At 41.6% G+C, this 19986-nt stretch overlaps 1 non-coding gene across 1 annotated transcript; it reads right to left on the bottom strand.

Annotated features, from left to right (window-relative positions):
* Positions 1-10167: 10167 nt before the first annotated feature.
* On the bottom strand, positions 10168-10241 carry TRNAR-UCU (transfer RNA arginine (anticodon UCU)). The gene has a single exon. It is a non-coding gene; the product is annotated as a tRNA-Arg (tRNA).
* Positions 10242-19986: the final 9745 nt, after the last annotated feature.

The following is a 19986-nucleotide window of genomic DNA, read 5'->3' as shown; positions in this document are numbered from 1 at the left end:
GCATTTAGTAGTGTGATGCAAGGATCTTGGAGGAAAAGTTTTAAGGGACACTATACTCAGGTTAAGACAAGACTATTTTAAAAAGATAATTTGTAGCAGACTAGTTTCCTTAGGGATCAGCTTGGAAACTATGAAGGAATACACATTTCAGTTAGATAACCTAGAGGAAAATAATTTGGGATAGAAAGTGGGTGGAAAACGAAATCCAAATTTTAGAGAGTGTTCAGTAATACTGCTCAATCTGCACAGTTGGATCACACAGTTGGATCATCTGTACTTTAAACATCTTTAACCAATAATCTATTTCTTATTAATGGTATTTCAGATAAAAGTCTGAAATTTTATTTCTCTTCTTGAATATGTAGATCATGGATGAGATTTACAGACAACACAGGCATTTAAATAGGCAAGACATGGTATTTCACCAAAAGACCAAAATCAAGTTGGGAAAGAACACATTTTAATGTTCCTGCTTTGACCCCAAAATACAGAAGGTAAAATAGTATCTGAAAAAAATGAAACTCAAAATTCATGGAGGCAAATGCTGTGTGCAAAATCACTGACTTGCCGATCACGGTGGCTCACGCCTGTAATCCCAGCACTTTGGGACGCCGAGGCGGGTGGATCACCTGAAGTCAGGAGTTCAAGACCAGCCTGGCCAACATGGTGAAACCCCATCTCTACTAAAAATACAAAAAAGAAAAAAGAAAAAAAAAAATAGCTGGGAGTGGTGGTGAGCAGCAACTGTAATCCCAGCTACTCAGGAGGTTGAGGCAGGATAATCACTTGAACCTGGGAGGTGGAGGTTGCAATCAGCGGAGACTGCAGTCAGCAGAGATTGCGCCATTGTACTCCAGCCTGGACAACAAGAGCAAAACTCTACCTCAAAGAAAAAAAAAAAAAAAAACTGATTTTACCAAGAAAAAAGATTTTAGTTTGTATTAGAAAAGCTCGCTGGTGACATTGAGCAAGCTTCCCAGCAGGTGGCGCCCTGAACCAATGAATGTGAAAAATAACAGACTCAGACACACCTACATTTTAAGAATTAAAATCACCTCTTTTGATATATATATATATATATTCTGACCACACACTCAGTAGATTGTGGAATCCATATGCTCTTACCCTCTGTACAACACACATATACACATGCGTGTGGACACATTCCTTCACCAGGGAACACAGCAACACCCCTAAATTATGAAGGTAAATGTTAGCAACCTGGACATACAAATTAGACACCTATTAATATATGTATGTGAATTGCATCTGTTTATAAGAGCCAGTCCGGTACCTCCAAATGGGTCCTTAACACTGCCTAGTATACATTCCGCACTTCTCTGCTATATTATTATCATCCTCTCACTCTCCACAGTAACTAATCCAAATTTCTGTGCTGTTTTCAAACATCCAACACCTTCTCTTTTTCTCAGTTATTCTCTGTTCAAGACATGGCTACTTAGTTTAACAGAAGAAGGATAGCCACTGCCATGAGATGGAATTTCCTCATCTTCCAGATATCAACATGAAAATCTTCATCTAAACATCTACCCTCTTTCCTTCCAATGGTCACGGAGGAGCTGGTCCTCCAGCTACCCACTGTTAATGCCTTCTCTGGCACTCTGCATCCCCTATCACCTTCCCAGAAACCTCAGCTTCTATTTATGCACTTGCTCTTGTTCTTGTTCTTGTTCTCTCTCTCTCTCTCTCTCTCTCTCTCTCTCTCTCTTTCACTCAATGACTTCCTTCCCAATGGCTTTCATAGAAACTCAAATCTCTCCCACTAAAAAAAACAATTAAGATGTGTGGAACTACAGATACAACAAGTTTGGCCATGAATTTATCACTGTCGAAACTGAGTGGTGGGTACATGAGGATTCATAATGCTATTCTCTCTAATTTTATTTATGCTGGAGAGTTACCACAATGAAGTTTTAAAGTAAGGGAAAAAAAAGATATTTTTGTTTGATTCCTCATAGCTTCCTCACCACCCTCTCTTCATCTCTTCATGCCCACACTTCTAAAAGTTGCCTATATGCATTCTCTGTTTCCTTACCTCCCACTCCCTCTGCAACCCCCTCCATCTGCTTTTTTTACCTGACACTCCAGAGAAACGAAAACAGCTATCACCCTTGACTTCCATGTCACATAATCTAGTGGATACATTTTAGTTATCATCACTATTGACTTCTCAGCAGCATGTGATACTCAAACAAGTTTCTTCTTATATACTTCCTTCCCTGGGCTTCAGAAATTATAATATCCTGCTTTTTCTTCTACCTCTCACCACTACTTCTCCGACTCCTCTTACTCTGTTATTAAATGCTGAAGTTCCTCTTAGCTCATTCTTAGGCCCTTTCTCTTCTCACCCTGTAATTTTTCCTATATGATCTTATTCATATTCTTGGCATTAAATTCCACCAACATGCATATGACTTCCAAAATTAAATCAGCAGTTCAGACCTGACCTGACTCTCACCTTCACACGTGTGTGACATCTCCTCTCTATATCTCAAAAGCACCTCAAAATTAGAAGCTCCAAACTGAACTCATCATTTTCTCCCCCAAACCTGGCCTTCTTCAAGTGTTTCTGATCTTAGTGAATGGTGTGCAAACCAGAAGTCTTAGAGTCTTTCATGTCAACTCTTTCCCCCTTTTACCATTTCTAATCCATCAACAAATCCTGCATGTTTTAGCTCATAAATACTTCTAAAACCTTTTTTCTTCTATATCTGCCATTACCACCACCAGCACCATTATCACCCCCTTAATCCCGGCTAATATTGCTTTTCACAACAACCTCTGGTGGTAACTTCTAATTTAGCTCCAGCATCTATCCTGGCAGCCTTCCACTCTGTCCTCTGAGCAGCAGCTGGAGTAATCTTTCCAAAATGCAAATCCAATCATGTTATTCTTTGGCTTAAAATCTTTCAGTGGTTTTCCATTGTTTTGGGGATAAGGAGAAAAAAAACCTTACAGGGAATACAAGGTCCTATGGGGCCTTGTCTCTCCAATTTCACTTCATGCGGCCTTCTCCCTTACTCTCTATTGTCAAACCAAACTCGCTTTACAGTCTTTCATCCGGCTGAGTGCAGTGGCTCATGCCTGTAATCCCAGCACTTTGGGAGGCGGAAGCGGGTGGATTACCTGAGGTCAGGAGCTCAAGACCAGCCTGGCCAACAAGGTGAAACCCCGTCTCTACTAAAAATACAAAAATTAGCTGGGTGTAGTGTCAGATGCCTGTAATCCCAGTTACTTGGGAGGTTGAGGCAGGAGAATCGCTTGAGCCCAGGAGGTGGAGGTTGCAGTGAGCCAAGATTGTGCCACCGCACTCCAGCCCGGGCAACAAGACAAGACTCTGTCTCAAAAAAAAAAAAAAAAAAAAAAAAAAACCCTTCATGCATGGCATCCACCCTCCTTCTACAAAAGCTTCATGTATGCTGTCTCTGTATAGAAAGCCCTTTTCTTCATTCCTTGCCTAGTTATTTCCTTATCTTTCAGATTCAAGTCAAGAGACACTTCCTGGGGGAAGTTGTCCTTGATCTTCCCGAAGAGGTCAACTCTCCTGGCCACAGACCTTCTTTGCTCCATGGACCTCTCCTTTATTTACCATTGCAGCTTTACATGTATTTCTGTGATCACCTCTGTCTCATTTGTTCATCATTGTACCTCATTCAGTTCTTAGCACACAGCAGGTACTATAAGCATTTGTTGAATGAGTAACTGAATTAATGATTATTATTCATTAAACTCTGCCGGTTTTCCCTCTACTTAAACTGTCTCTAGATTACATTTACCTTCATCTCTGAGTGGATAATCAGGGACTACACCTCATTTTTAATATTAATATAGTTCTGTGCTTTTATAACTTATGCATGCCAGGATCCTATATGTGGGGCATGCCAGGCATCACTTTTACCCTAATATTTGGAGCCAGATTATTATTTTTGAATTTTAAAAATGCAGATATAATGAAATAGAACCCCAAATCTAGAATGTAGCATAAAGTCTATGACTTCAGAGAAATTCTGTGCTTAGTACAGACCACTTTAGGCCTGGCTTATGTGAATCTGGAAGTAAGCCATCACTCTCCTCAGCCATTAGAGACATGCTTAAGCACAAAACTTAAAAAGCACCATTAGAAGTTTATACATAATAGAAAACTTTTAACAGTTTCATGCTCCTTCAAAATAATGTAACTTGTTCTAAATAGTCGGAAATTTTGGATGGTACTATTTCTTTCTCTAAAAGTGGTCTATAGATGTAGCAAAGGAAGACAAGTTATCAGCAATTGTTAGTGATTGCCAGAAGATGCTCCCTTCGGATTCAGGACTGAGCTAGGGCCACAGCAAGGAATTCACCCAGAAAGAGATTTGGCCTGGAATACAACAGCCAAGCCCTGGTCTCCTGTCTCTTCCCAGCTCCCCAGGTGTTTGTTTTAGTCTAATTCCATCTCTGTAGACACCAACCTGCCTTCACAAAACAGACACACTCGCCCTCATCCCAGGCTTTAAAGCCCAGCATTGCCCCACACAGAGAAGTCCTAACATGACCCTTTCCACAGGGACTAGAACCTGAGGATTGCTGTAGGACTTCTCTGCTCATTGCCCTAGAGAAAAATCTAGGGCTCCTACAGTGATCACTTTGGGGAGAATGTGCTCTTGGAGGGTAACTACTATTTAAAATACATTACGCGTGTCTTGACTTCCACTAGGACTCCCCTTGAAGAAGAATGTGGCTAGAAACATGGGTCACAGCTAAAATCTCTCAAGTCTTCACTCACAGCCTCCAAGAAACCAGCTTGATCCAAACAATCTGAAGGTTTAGAAAGAATAACTACAAACAAGGAGGCTAGCACTTGTGTTTGCACCTCCTGTGTATCTACCTCGACAATTTTACAGCTTACCCTATTTAATTCTAGGTATTAGTTTGATCATTTAGTGGATGAGAAAATCAAAGGACTTAGACAGACTTAGCGCATGCCTACATTTATAAAAGTAAATAGTGAGACCTCAGATTTGGACTCAGATCTGTGTCATTACCATGAAGTTGCTGCTTCTACTATGCTCATGGTTCACTTCCCTTATCATAATATGCCATCTCTCACCTTCATTCTCTCAAAAAAATCATCACTGAACAATATTACCACCATGGAAGTAAAAAGATCCAACTAACTTCCAAGGAGGACATAGTTTAAAGATATTCTGTTCCATTATAATTTATAGCAAGTACTAAGGACATAAACACTGCAATCATGTTTTCGGGGATAAGGTCTATTTGCTACAGCTTTAAATATAAGCAAAATGAACATGTTTACCAGTAGGTAACAACTATTGTAATGACAATAACTAAAATAACTAGTTTAAAATAAGTGATCTGTGTCAGGTAAGCTCTCCAGAGATGATAAATCACTTTTGTAGGTGGACTGTTATAAAACTCTCCACCTCCGGTGGTACAGCACCACCGCTTGGGAACCACAGTGCCATAGCTTGCTGCTTCTAAAGGCTTTGGGCCAAGTAGAGCTGTAAACCTGCCTACATATGTGACTCTATTCTCTACTTACCTATTCTATCTCTGTCTGTTCTCTACCAACAGATAAGATTTGCCTTTTAACACAGAAACCAGAACCTCCCCTCAAACTCGTCAATGGTGCTCACTAACATTTAGAAAAGCCTCACTGACAAGCCTTATGTCAGTGATTGCCAGGGGCACTGGAATTGCCCCTCAAAAGTGGTTTGAAAATTTGATGGAGTAGTTTTTTTTGTTATAATGACTGGGGGCCACGGTTCGCTGTAGAGAGGAAGAGCATGCTGGACTTATGAGTCCCAGAATGTGCAAGGGCATCTCTCACAACGAAGAATTGACCCATGATGTATACTTCTAAATGACCTGTTAAAACCTATGTGCTGGGGCCGGGTACGATGGCTCATGCCTATAATCCCAGCACTTTGGGAGGCTGAGGCAAGTGGATCATTTGATCTCAGGAGTTCAAGACCAGCCTGGACAACATGGTGAAACCTCGTCTCTACTAAAAATACAAAAATTAGCTGAGCATGTTGTCGCTCATGTGTACTCCCAGCTACTCAGGAGGCTGAGGCAGGAGAATCGCTTGAACCCAGGAGGCGGAGGTGGCAGTGAGCCGAGATCGTGCCACTGCACTCCAACCTGGGTGACAAAGCGAGACTCTCGAACAAACAAACAAACAAAAATGTGTTGGTATCTGAGCCTAGAGTCTAACTTGTCTTTATATGTTAGAGAGTTTTCTGCATGATTTAAAACTTCCTAAATTTTCCAGGAATGCAAAGTACTATGCATTTTGCAAGAAGACTTACTTTGTTTTGATCAAAAATTTATCCAAAAGTGTTCACCAGTCTGGAAAACCACGACACTGCTGGTGAACGACATCCCTCATGAGATTTAAGTCAGCAGTGCAGCATGCTTGCATCAGTCTGCACATGTAGCTGTTGCATTCAGGGTGGTTCTTCATATAGGTGCAAGGCTGCTGGTATGGCATTTACATACTAAAATATATGTTATTTATTATAAGTTTATTACTTTTTATTCCTCTCTTACATTACAATTAGGGTATTATATAGATTTGTTTTCATTACAGGCATGGGTAAGTTATGTTATCTATGAATTTCACTGCAGGGTAGTAGAGAAGAATTGAAAAAATAATGGACCTAACAAGGCAGAGTTGGATGTGATATGGTTGAGAACATTGTCCTAAATGATGTGCCCTATATCAAACTCTAATCCCAACTCTTCCCATCACTCCTTCCACTCCACCACATTGACCTTTCAGCTTTCCAATCAAGCTGGTGTCCACATCAGAGTCTCTGCTCTTGCTGTTTCTCTGTTTGAAATGCCCACCCCCTAAATCTCATTGTCCTCCCTCACTTCACTCAGGTCTTCACTCAAAAGCCACCTCCTCTGAGAGGTCTTCCACCTCCTCTGAGAGGTCTTCCACAACCATCATTCGTCACACCACTCTCCACCCTCAAGCATCCTTTAAACTCCTCCATAGCACATAGCACTACCTAAAATGCTATTCGCTATTCTAATGTTTACTTACCTGTCTGTCATTTGTTGCCATCATGGGAATACGTAGGAGGTGGAATCTACTATTTTGGTGCCTGGAATAGTGGAAAGTGGCACGAAGTGGGTGCTTAACGAATGTTTGTTAAATAAGTGAATTAATGCATGAAGATACTGCCTGTGCTCCTGCTACCTGGAAGCTAGGAGTAATCTCTTTCTCTTTCCTATCTATATAATTTATAGTCAATCGAAGTCAGCATTAATTCTTTCAAATATATCCATCAAATGCCTACCATATTTCAGGTACTGATAATACAATAATAAATAACACATATCCTGCCCACATACTTTGCAATTAATGATCAGTTCCAGCATCTCTGAAGTATTTGAGTCCTACAGTGAAGTGACTTTATAAAAAACACACCCATTTCTATTTTATATTCTGAATATCTTTAAAATACAGTAATTATGATGTTCATAAATTAGGAGATATCCCTTATGTATTCAAAAGAAAACTGTTATCATATACAGAAGAATTTTTTCTCATGGAAAATCTTTTCCCAAGTCCTGGTGATATCCTTCAAGTCTCCAAAACACCAACCCTCAGAGATGAAGAGAGTTGAAGGTTAGGCAATAGTTAAATAAGTAGAAGCTTCTAGTTCCCTTGAGTGGGGTAGCCAGGAGGACCCTCTACCTACCTGGCTGAGATAAAGCCTCCTATCTAAGGCACAGAGGGACTACATGCCTCTGAAGGATCCTGCCAGCTAAAATCTCCAATCAGTCCTCTTTCTTAGGGTAGCACAGGGCGGCATCAGCCCCCACTGATGACACACAGCTACCCTGGATGTTCCAGGCAGCGGCTGAGCATTCAGACCCTTTCCTTTCCCCACTTTGTGTCCAGGTACCCTCCTCATACGCTTGGGAGAAAGACAAAAGCAACTTGAAAACTAACATAGCCTCTATATTTGTACAGCGCTGCACAACAAACTTTTTTGTCCATTTTTACACTTGTAGGAAAAATAATATACTCTTTTTTTTAATATATAAGCAAACGAAAGTGCAGATGTTCAGCAACTTGGCAAAACTGCTTCTTGTACCAAGGTCCTCTGACTCCAAGATAGGGAATAGAAATGACAGGATAGAATCAGGCTTGGGGAATCATCCGTGGATTTTAATTCTCACAGGTATAGAACTTCACAGAAAGAGCTGGCTCTATCACACTCTGATCAAACATTTAAACAAATTCCAACGCAATGTCTATTTGGCACACATACCCACCCTGTTCCCACCTCATCCCCAGCCCTCACAGTTCCATGAAGTCTGATCATTATTTCCAGAAAGACTCTAGAAATGAGCAAACCATAGAGTGGGCCAGAACGAACCTCCACCCTCGCCCCAAATTTTAACAGTGATACAGAAATAATATCCCTACCCTCTCAGAATTCTCATGGTTAAGCACCTCCATTACCATGCTATGATACAGGGAGAATCAGGAAGATGTATGCAGTATTCTAGATTATGGAGGAATAAAGTGACATACTCCTTTCCTGAACTCCCTTTACCTTCCCCTTCCCCACTCCGCCCCCACCACCACACATTAATTTTTCCTTTCAGGCCAGGGCTTAAAGCAAAAATATCTAAGATAGGCTGAGTTAACAATAAACGAAAGGCTCCAGGAAAGAATGCCCAGGAACTTCTGGTCCACACCATGTCCTCCAAAGGGCATATCTATGGGACTGGCGGGAGACAGATAACATCTGAATTGGCCTTCCTCCAAGGTAACCCAGAAATGTGAAGCCATGTTAGCTCTTACTACAAGAATTTTAAGTCTTAAAGTACCATACTACTTCAAGAGAATTTCAAAAGTTTCCATTTGCTATAAACACGCACACATGGAAGCAGAAAGCATTAATCTCCCTCCAGGGTCCTCCTGTCTACCCCATCAATTCCCCCTACCTTTTGGCATGGCTGCTTTAAACTCCTATGTGGACTTTCCTGCCTCCCCCTACCTCGGCTTCCTTAGAGTGCAAGTGCACAGCTGTGTCCTCTGGTCACCCGTCCAGAGTCCCGCATGGGAGAGATGCTGAGTCTCCCCAGAAGTCCTGGGAAACATATCTTCTCGGGTTTCCTGGGTTCACCTGAGGTGGAGGTCGGTTCCTGGCAGGGGCAGCTCCCTCTAGCTAATAAGCTAGAGGTAGCAACATGCAAGGGAGAGAGCCAAACCAGCCCAAAATAGAAACCCAAGCTACATCACAATCTGACCAAGCTCCAATCTGGCTAAACGTGGCCCTTTAGACAAGACAAGGAGACAGCAGAAGTGAATGCGGAAGGAGAGAGGAGGTAAGAACATGGCTTTTTGAAAATCAGAAATTATGGAACTAACATTCAGATACAACACTTGAAGTTTGTCCTACAAACAAAAAGGGGTACAAACTTTTCACAGTAAAGAGCATTTAAGTATGAAACCTTCGAGTTTCTGTGGACAAGCTCATCCAGCTTGCTGCTGGTAATTAGTGTGTTGCTCTGTGGTTTATTCCACTGAGACAAAGAGCAATGATTACATTTCACCTGATAGATCAGGAAGTGAGTGATGAGCTTGAGCACAAAAAGCCCCAGGAATGAAAAAGTATAGCTGGCAGACAGTGCAAGAAATTATCCCCTGCATGACCCCGTCTACCTCCTGACATCCACCGAATGATAACCCTTTGGTCAAAGAAGGTATTACCTCAGAGGACAGTTGGACATATCCTCACTGACATATGGGACAATCTGCCCTTTTGTGGTCTCAGAGGTCAAAGGAGGGAACCATATTAGTTCCAAAACCTGTGACTTTGCGTCTTGGTCACTATGTGCCAATTATCTAACTGTGAAGTAAAGGATTTAAATGCTGTGTCAGTCGGGCTGAGCAAAGAGACGCAGCAGACATCTGAGCCTCTACTAGACAATGAAAATCCATAAGAGAGGAATACAGAAAGAATGAAGAATGAGGGGACAGAAAAGGAGAGAAGGTCCAGGATTCTCAAGGAAAAGGGTTTCCTTTCCCTCCCCTATAGACTCCAGGGAGGAATAAATATAATTATCAACCTAGCATGACAGTGTTCAAAATAAAAGAGGCACCTGCCAGGTGACCATCTCTGCCGGGACTCGAACCCGGAACCTCTGGATTAGAAGTCCAGCGCGCTCGTCCATTGCGCCACAGAGACCTCACCACACACACAGCATCAGCACCAGAACTGAAAAAGCACATACCTTCTGCATCACCGAGCCATCTCAGCATCCTGCTCTCTGAGCGGTGGGTGGGGGGGGGGGACAGGGACAGCTGGAAAATCTGGAGTGGAGATCCACCAGCCGGCTTCATCAAAGCTTTTCTCAATACTGTGGGTCTGATGGTCCCCAGAGGATTGGAGGAATGTGACAGCAGTCAATTTACCAGACTCAGAATCCCTGATGGAATAGGACAGAACTAGAGCCTTTGCTCTCCTTTCCTCTCCATCCCTTAGGGATGATACGAAAATCTCTCGATTCTCATGCTAATTAAGCAGAGTGCACCCAACCCTGCAGAAAACGCAGAAGCCATCTCTACCTCCACCCCCACTCCCTCACTGTGGTTTCATCCCAGTCCAGCTATTCTCAGACAGGGGCTGGGCAACGCTTGGGGATTCAGGAAAACCCTCGATCCCAGAGACAAAGGAGCTGCTTCTGTAAAGGAACACTGTGAACAACGGCAGCAGAGAATGGCAGCTGAGTTCTAAGAGACTGGTCTGGTTCTCAGCAATAAGAACTGTATCTGTCAAGCCCAGACAAGAGGTACCGGGAGTCTGATGTTCCTTCAGCATCTTCACTAGAATTAAGAATGCGAGTGAAGAAAAAACAGTGTTCAGTGTGTGTGTTCAGTGTGTAAGGATGTGTGAACGTATATGTGTGTGTGAGAGTGTGTATGAGAGAGAGGGAGGGAGAGTGTCTGTACACATAGGGTTGGAGGGTGAGAGTGGCAGATCTCTGATGAAATAGATGTCCTCAAATAGCCCTCCATAAATACCTGTATCTCTTTCCCCCACCTTCCTCAGCCCCAAGTCTCTGACAGCCTTTTTCCCCAGGGCTACCTACTTCGAAGAACAAGGATTTCTCAGCTACCTGTGCTAGTGCTACAAGTATCCTAGTACAATCAAAGTGACCAACCCTCCATAACCATATACCTAGCTCAGATCCAAGAAAATGATTTCTGTTTTTAGAAGCATCTCAGAGAAGACAATTCCATAATCACTGTTGTTTATAATTTCCACTGAGCCCATTCTTCTGAATGTCTAATCTAAATCCTTCTTACCTCACTTCAGCTCATTTTCTCCTATTTGGTTCCCAGACACATGGGAATAATTGGATTCTTGGTTCCTGATGACAATGCATTGATTTAAAGACTAATTGTGTTCACCACCCCACTCCCCATCAAAAGGTTACAAAAAAAGCAGGGAGCCAACTCAGATATCCCTCCTCCCTCACTGTGTGTCTCCATGGCCCCTAGTTCTGGACACTGCCAGCCAACTCCAATCATACAATATAGTTATTTCTAACCTGTGAGGGCAGGTGATAGCCAAGTAAAGAAACAATATGACTAAATGAAATGATAGATTAAAACACCCTTAAGGGCTTTCTGACTCTAAGACTACAATTACAGCATCTCCCACTTCCCTACCCATTCATATAGCCCCAGGAATGAGACGTGGTAGAGAACACAACCAAGGCAATTCAGTCAGATCAGGAATATAAGCAAAAGTCTCTTTCTAACACATGGGGGAAAGCAGCTACTCCAACCAGGCTTGCCTTCCATCTACGACCTAGAGATGGGAGCTCAGAAAAGTGAGACTAATTGTGTCTATTATAGACTTGAAACAAGAAGGCACAGAATAGACCTTTCTATCCAGAGATTATATTACTCTGAGGGGCTAGTCACAAGGTGCTGATGAAAGAGTTAGTCAAGGGGTCTATATGATTGTAAATGGAAGCTTAACAGCACAGGCTAGCAATGAACCATTCCAATGTAAGGGAAAGGAAAAACTAGACTCTCAAGATAACTTCCTGCCAGGCTCAGTGTTCACACACACACACATACACACACACACACACACACACAGCTCTTCAGCTCTTCATAAAGATATTGTCCTATATCCCAGAAATCTATCAGCCCCCTGAGTGACGTCCAAAGTATCACTGCTTCTTACAAGATCATGTGTTGTCCCAGCTCTCCAACTCCCCCCAGGAGCTTCATTCATTGTCTGCAATGTTCCCACTTGGTGCTGGGAATACAATGATGGAGAGATATATCATGGCATTGTTCTACTCTCAAGAATCCCATAGGCAAATTCCAATGCAGGAATGACCCTGAAACATGTATGGGAGAAAAGAAGGAATCAACTTATTACTCACCAAATAAAATACCAATTTGCAAGTCCATACAAAGGCTATAACTCTGGGAGCAGAAAGATCCATCTTCATAGGAAATTGTATAACTTACTTGGTTTAGACTCTGAGAAAATTCCTTAACTCTGATCTTCCATTTCCTCATTATAAACTAGGGGCACTAACATATATGCTACTGATAAAGATCAGCTGAGATTTCATAAAGCAGAGTGTTTGTCCCCTTTTTTCCTCTATTCCATGAGTTAATTCTCAACTCTATTGACCGGGTTGCTTCTTTCCCTTTGAATACCCTTCCTTCATCTTCCTCTCACCACCCCACAGAAATCTCTTCATTCCAGCAAAAAAATGCCCATCACCAAGTCTCTCCAGTTCCCCTTATACTTTTAATGTATATCAACAAAAGTACTCTGGACTTTGAGGACTTTTTTCAAATAAGAGATGTCTCTCTGACATCTCATTTTGCTTTATCATCCATAAAACAGACAAAGCCTCTTGATAGTGTCAATAATGTTTTAAACTAGGTTTTAATTTAAAATAAGAAGGCAAACAATCAAATAAATCTATAGTTTTAAAGGGCAGGAAAGGTGAAGTCACGTCACTCAAAATGATTGAAGCTAGTACATCTTTTTCTTCTGTTAAACTAGCTGTATGTCATTCATGTTTACGTAAACTCTCTGGAAGAAAAGTACATTCACCTTCCAAAAAAAAAAAAATCTGTACTGATTTAATTCTCCAAAGATCTGTGACTCAAACATTACTCATACCTCTAATTGAATACCACTCTGCGACCCTACAGACAAACTAGTGATGCTCATACACTATTTCATTCACAAGGTGTTGCTGGGATACATACGATAAATGCCCTCCAAATTTTCCCTTTGGTCCAATTAAATCCTGCATCCTACTGTGGTCTTACTTACAGCTTCTCTAAAGGTTCCTACATCCACTTGTCCGTTTTTAAATTCTAAAGGCTATTACATGGAGTAAGACAGTGAATTTGTCATTTAGATAGCACAGCCCTTACATAGTATACTTTCATCTCCCAGGCCCTATGATGCCGTAAACCTTATTAATCCACATCTATTGTGAGCACAACTTCTGGAAGTGTTACCATATACCATCTTCCCACGTTCCTACCTGCCATCAGCTCCCTCTTACTATCTCACCCTCAAGGAGTCAGCCCAGGTCTTTCCTACTGTGAGTACCTTCCAGGAAGGCTGGAAAAGGTGCTTTGCAATGTAAGGCCTAGAGTGAGACCTACTGTGCAGATGTTCAGTTCATAACTCCCAACCCCTAAGGAAGAGTAAAATGGACATACATACCCACAATGCAAAAGCCCTTGAGTCCTTTTCCAGACACTTCATCTTCATGAGATCTTGCCCCATATTCATTTCTCCATTCCTATTATGCATTTTCTGACCCATTATAATAAAGCATTTAGGTTCCCAAGTCTATTTTTCCTCCCTCCTAGCCTATGAGCCTGACTGCAGATTGTTCCTTTCCTCCTCAGTCCCCTTTCTCATACTTGAAGAGGGAAGAAATGAGATAATCCAGGTAACAATTGAGCCTGAGAATCAAGCCAAGGAAAGACAAATACAGACCAAATTATCCTTTCATCATCCCATCCAACTTTCAGAAACCATTCGGGTCTAGCCCAGTCAAACTGAGCTATTGAGGCCTCTCAAGCCTTTCCAAAAGTAGACCCAGAACCAATCTATCTTAACAATGGGCTGGACCTCCAGGGCTAGTCAAGGTCACAAGAGAGTCCATACAGAGGTCAACTCCCTAAGGGAGTCTGAGAAATGCTGAGAAATCTGGAGATACAATCTCCCTTTCCTTATTGCCTCTCATCCACCTCTGACAGATTCTCCAGGAAGGCATTTAAAGAGTTATAGAGGCCAGGCATCCTGGCTCATGCCTGTAATCCCAGCATTTGGGGAGGCCAAGGTGGGAGGATCACAAGGTCAAGAGATTGAGAGCATCCTGGCCAACATGGTGAAACCCCGTCTCTACTAAAAATACAAAAATTAGCTGGGCATGGTAGTGTGTGCCTGTAGTCCCAGCTGCTTGGGAGGCTGAGGCAGGAGAATCTCCTGAACCTGGGAAGTGGAGGTTGCAGGGAGCCGAGATCATGCCACTGCACTCCAGCCTGGTGACAGAGTGAGACACCATCTCAAAAAAAAAAAAAAAAAAAAAAAAAAAAAGAATTATAGAGAGTGTGTCTCTAAGGACATGAAGTATCTCTTTGGTCAAGAAGGATGAGGAATCTAGTAGCATTCAACAAATGCGAGGGCAGTAAGTTGTCGTGTCCTATCAGATCTTTCTGGGAAGTTTGGGGAAAACTTTCTGCTTCACCCAAACCCCCAAAATAAGGTGATTCCTCGTGCTTTCTAGTTCCCTCTCCTTTATCCTCTTTAGAATCAGGACCCTCTAACCCCAAGCCATCACCTGCTTGTGTAGATCCCTAGTCCTGTCTTCTTACATTTTCTTCTTGACATCCCCATCAATGTCTCCTTCTTCCTTGGGGTATATAACCCTTAGTCATTTCCTGCTTTAAAATATTCTTCTCACCTCTGTCCACACCTTTCTTCATTTCTGTCCATTTCACTTTCCCCATTTTCTGCAACTGGCATTCCCTAATTCTTTACCATGTAATCTCTATAGTGCTCAGTTTATTGGCCATGTCACCATCTGTTCTAATCTGCCCTAGGATCCATCTACTCCAAACACATTGGCCAAACTCATTGTTCCCAGTCTTCCCTAGATTCAGCCCACTGCTCTTCTCTGTCTCTGCTCCCCTTAGCCATCATCCTCAAGGCACTCTGAGTTTCCCAGGCCTCCAAATTCCTCTATCATTAAAATCTATTGCTTGGACCCAGAGTCTTTGTTATTGTCAGCCCTGCATCCTCAGACCTTCTTTTACTTTCCTCCAGATTTCATTCTTCAGACCACTTTACTTGCCCACCATCCTCTTAGTCTTTGTCTCATCTCCTTAAATCTTCGACTTGTAGTACCCGTCCTTCTGAATCTCCTTCCACCGTATCCATACAGTACCAGATTCCTGAGGCTTACCCAGAAGAACTTGCTGGTCCTTCCTTCTTCCCTATATTCATCTCCAGACATTCTGGGTTCTGCCTGACTCCACAATACACCTGTATTTGTTTCACTTCTTTGCCTGGGACTGTGTGTGCCACTGGTTTTAAAACTGGGAGGCTCTGAATAGGGCCCTGCTAATCCCCATGGCATTGAGTTGCCATGGGAATGGGCTGACAAGTGGGCTTCTTAATATTTAGCCACTATGGGGCCCAATCCTTAAAGGGCCAGATATCCTAGGCCAGAGGCCAAAGAATTAGAAGAGGGATCCTTAAAGGGTCAAGGATTCCATGATTGTAGGTCAAGGGATTCAAGAACATTGTTTTTTGCCTAATATGATGAGTAAATTAGGCTTTTGCTATCTGTCCCCTACCTCAGCCCCACTTCGCATTCAGCCTGGAAAAAGCCTTGAGGGTTACATAGTAAGGCAGACTTCTTGGCAATGGCAAGAGAAGAAAGGTGTTCATCTTTCACAGTCCATCAGTTTAATTAAACCAAAGAGCGTGACCATGAAAGTTTCAATCCTAGAGACTAAACTTGTCCTTACACAAGAACCTTATGTCTGACAAATTACAGCAGGGTCTATACATAGTTCATCCTTATACAGCAGGAGCAGCTCTTTTCAAATCTGTCCCTGAAGAACATCAAGTCCCCACACGGAAGACAGGGTCCAGGGGAAGTATTTCACCTTGAGTCGGCCAGCTCATCTCCTTCAGTTTCTCCCCTTTAGAAGGTAATAGCTGAATTTCCAAGCCCTTCTCATGCTACCTATGATTTTAAGAAACAATATCAATGGTAGTAATAATGATAATAAAGATATTTTGAATTGTCTCATTTTATCATCAGAACTTTCCTAGATCATTGTAAGAGTGATCATCATTATTTTTCTTTTACAAAAGAAGACCCTTGATCAAAGACATTAGGTGGCTTGCTCAAAGTTACTCAGCTTGTAAGAGGTGGGACTAGGCTGAGGCTGACTTCTGTGACCTCTCCAGGGAGGCCTCAACAGAAGGTGTCTGCTAAGAGGCACTGGCTGCCTTCATTACAATTTGTTCCAGTAAGCGAAATTCTGAGACCTTTCCCCCTAACTTTCTTCCCAGTCTTTGCAACCACTCAACAGTGCCCTAAGCATAGGACAGGATGGCCAGCCAGCCCTGAAAAGGGCCACAGAGTGGGGTCAAAGGTTGTGCTGCTTAAAAGAGAACAAAGAGCACAGGCAGGTGCGTAAGAGAGCTCTCTCTGGGTTCTTCTTTAGTGGCTCATTCTCCTCCCAGCTACTTTAAGACATAAGAAACTGATTTCCCGATTAAATAAAACAATTTGCTCAAGATCAGTCAGCTTGGCATTCATGAATCTGATCCTCCATTCCAGGTTTTCCAACTCCTAATCTGATGCTTTTTAAAATGTCACTACAGTGTTACTGAGTCGCTCTTCTTAATTTTTTTTAATTGACCTATATGTGTATTTTTACTATGCACAACATAGTATTTTGAAGTACATATATATTGTGGAATAGTTAACTGTAGCTGGCCATTATGGAAAACAGTATGAAGGTTCTTAAGACATTTAAAAAGAGAGCTACCATAGGATCCGGCAATCCCACTACTGGGTATATATCCAAGGAAATAAAATCAGTATGTTGAGATACTTGCTTGGAATCCCCAACATAGTCTTTTTATTATTATTATTATACTTTAAGTTCTGGGATACATGTCCAGAACATGCAGGTTTGTTACATAGGTATACATGTGCCATGGTGGTTTGCTGCACCCATCAACTCGTCATCTACATTAGGTATATCTCCTAATGTTATCCCTCCCCTTGGCCCCATCCCCAACAGGCCCCAGTGTGTGATGTTCCCCTCCCTGTGCCCATATGTTCTCATTGTTCAACTCCCACTTATGAGTGAGAACATGCAGTGTTTGGCTTTTGTTCTTGTGTTAGTTTGCTGAGAATGATGGTTTCCAGCTTCATCCATGTCCCTGCAAAGGACATTAACTCATTTTTTATGGCTGCATAGTATTCCATGATGTTTGTGTGCCACATTTTCTTTATCCAGTCTAACATTGATGGGCATTTGGGTTGGTTCCAAGTCTTCGCTATTGTGAATAGTGCTGCAATAAATGTAGGAGTGCATGTGTCATTATAGTAGAATGATTTATAATCCTTTGGGTATATACCCAGTAAGGGGATTGCTGGATCAAATGGTATTTCTAGTTCCAGATCCTTGAGGAATTGACACACTGTCATCCACAATGATTGAACTAAATACACTCCCACCAACAGTGTTAAGAGCATTCCTAGATCTCCACATCCTCTTCAGCATTTGTTGTTTCCTTTTAATGATCACCATTCTAACTGGCATGAGATGGTATCTTATTGTGGTTTTGATTTGCATTTCTCTAACAACCCATGATGATGAGATATTTTTTATGTTTTTTGGCCACATAAATGTCTTCTTTTAAGAAGTGTCTATTCATATCATTAAACTGCTTTTGATGTTTTTTTTCTTTCTTGTAAATTTAAGTTCCTTGTAGATACTGGATATTAGCCCTTTGTCGGATGGATACGTTGCAAAACTTTTCTCCCATTCTGTAGGTTGCCTGTTCACTCTGATAATAGTTTCTTTTGCCATACAGAAGCCCTTTAGTTTAATTAGATCCCATTTGTCAATTCTGGATTTTGTTGACATTGCTTTTAGTATTTTCATCATGAAGTATTTGTCCATGCCCATGTCCTGAATGGTATTGCCTGGGTTTTCTTCTAGGGTTTTATGGTTTTGAATTTTACATTTAAGTCTTTAAACCATCATGAATTAATTTTGTATAAGATGTAAGGAAGGGGTCCAGTTTCAGTTTTCTGCGTATGGCTAGCGTTTTCCCAGCACCATTTATTAAATAGGAAACCCTTTCCCTATTGCTTGCTTTTGTCAGGTTTGTCAAAGATCAGATGGTTGTAGATGTGTAGCGTTATTTCTGAGGGCTCTGTTCTGTTCCATTGGTCTATATATATATGTTTTGGCACAAGTACCATGCTGTTTTGGTTACTGTAGCCTTGTAGTATAGTTTGAAGTCAGGTAGCATGATGCCTCCAGCTTTGTTCTTTTGCTTAGGATTGTTTTGGCTATAAGGGCACTTTTCGGTTCCATATGAAATTTAAAGTAGTTTTTTCTAATTCTGTGAAAAAAGTCAATGCTAGCTTAATGGAAATAGCATTGAATCTATAAATTACTTTGGGCAGTATGGCTATTTTTAGGATATTGATTCTTCCTATCCATGAGCATGGAATGTTTTTCCGTTTGTTTGTGTCCTCTCTTATTTCCTTGAGCAGTGGTTTATAGTTCTTGAAGAAGTCCTTCACATCCCTTGTAAGTTGTATTCCTAGGTATTTTATTCTCTTTGTAGCAATTGTGAATGGGAGTTCACTCACGATTTGGCTCTCTGTTTGTCTATTATTGGTGCATAGGAATGCTTGTGATTTTGGCATATTGATTTTGTATCCTGCAACTTTCCTGAAATTGCTTATCAGCTTAAGGAGTTTTGGGACTGAGACGATGGGGTTTTCTAAATATACAACCATATCATCTGCAAACAGAGACAATTTGACTTCCTCTCTTCCTGTTTGAATATGCTTTATTTCTTTCTCTTGCCTGTTTGCCCTGACCAGAACTTCCAATACTATGTTGAATAGGAGTGGTGAGAGAAGTCATCCTTGTCTTGTGCAAGTTTTCAAAGGGAGTGCTTCCAGCTTTTGTCCATTCAGTGTTATATTTGCTGTGGGTTTGTCATAAACAGCTCTTATTATTTTGAGAGCTATTCCATCAATACCTAGTTTATTGAGTGTTTTTAGCATGAAGGAGTGTTGAATTTTGTTGAAGGCCTTTTCTGTATCTGTTGAGATAATCATTTGGTTTTTGTCATTGGTTCTGTTTATGTGATGGATTACATTCATCGATTTGCATATGTTGAACCAGCCTTGCATCTCAGGGATGAAGCGGACTTGATCATGGTCGGTAAGCTTTTTAATGTACTGCTGGATTCAGTTTGCCAGTGTTTTATTGGAGATTTTCGCATAGATGTTCATCAGAGATATTGGCCTGAAATTTTCATGTTTTTGTTGTGTCTCTGGAAGGGTTTGGTTTCAGAATGATGCTGGCATCAAAATATGAGTTAGGGAGGAGTCCCTCTTTTTCTACTGTTTGGAATAGTTTCAGAAGGAATGGTACCAGCTCCTCTTTGTACCTCTGGTAGAGTTTGACTGTGAGTCCCTCTGGTCCTGGACTTTTTTTGGTTGGTAGGGTATTAATTACTGCCTCAATTTCAGAACTTGTTGTTGGCCTATTCAGGGATTCAACTTCTTCCTGGTTTAGTCTTGGTAGGGTGAATGTGTCCAGGAATTTATCCATTTCTTCTAGATTTTTTAGTTTATTTGGGTGGAGGG

The sequence above is a fragment of the Rhinopithecus bieti genome, unplaced genomic scaffold, assembly GCF_001698545.2.
Source record: "Rhinopithecus bieti isolate Rb0 unplaced genomic scaffold, ASM169854v2 scaffold_10132, whole genome shotgun sequence".
NCBI lineage: Eukaryota > Metazoa > Chordata > Mammalia > Primates > Cercopithecidae > Rhinopithecus > Rhinopithecus bieti.
Note: the sequence above shows the minus strand (reverse complement) of the source record. Positions and strands in the feature narration are given on the sequence as shown.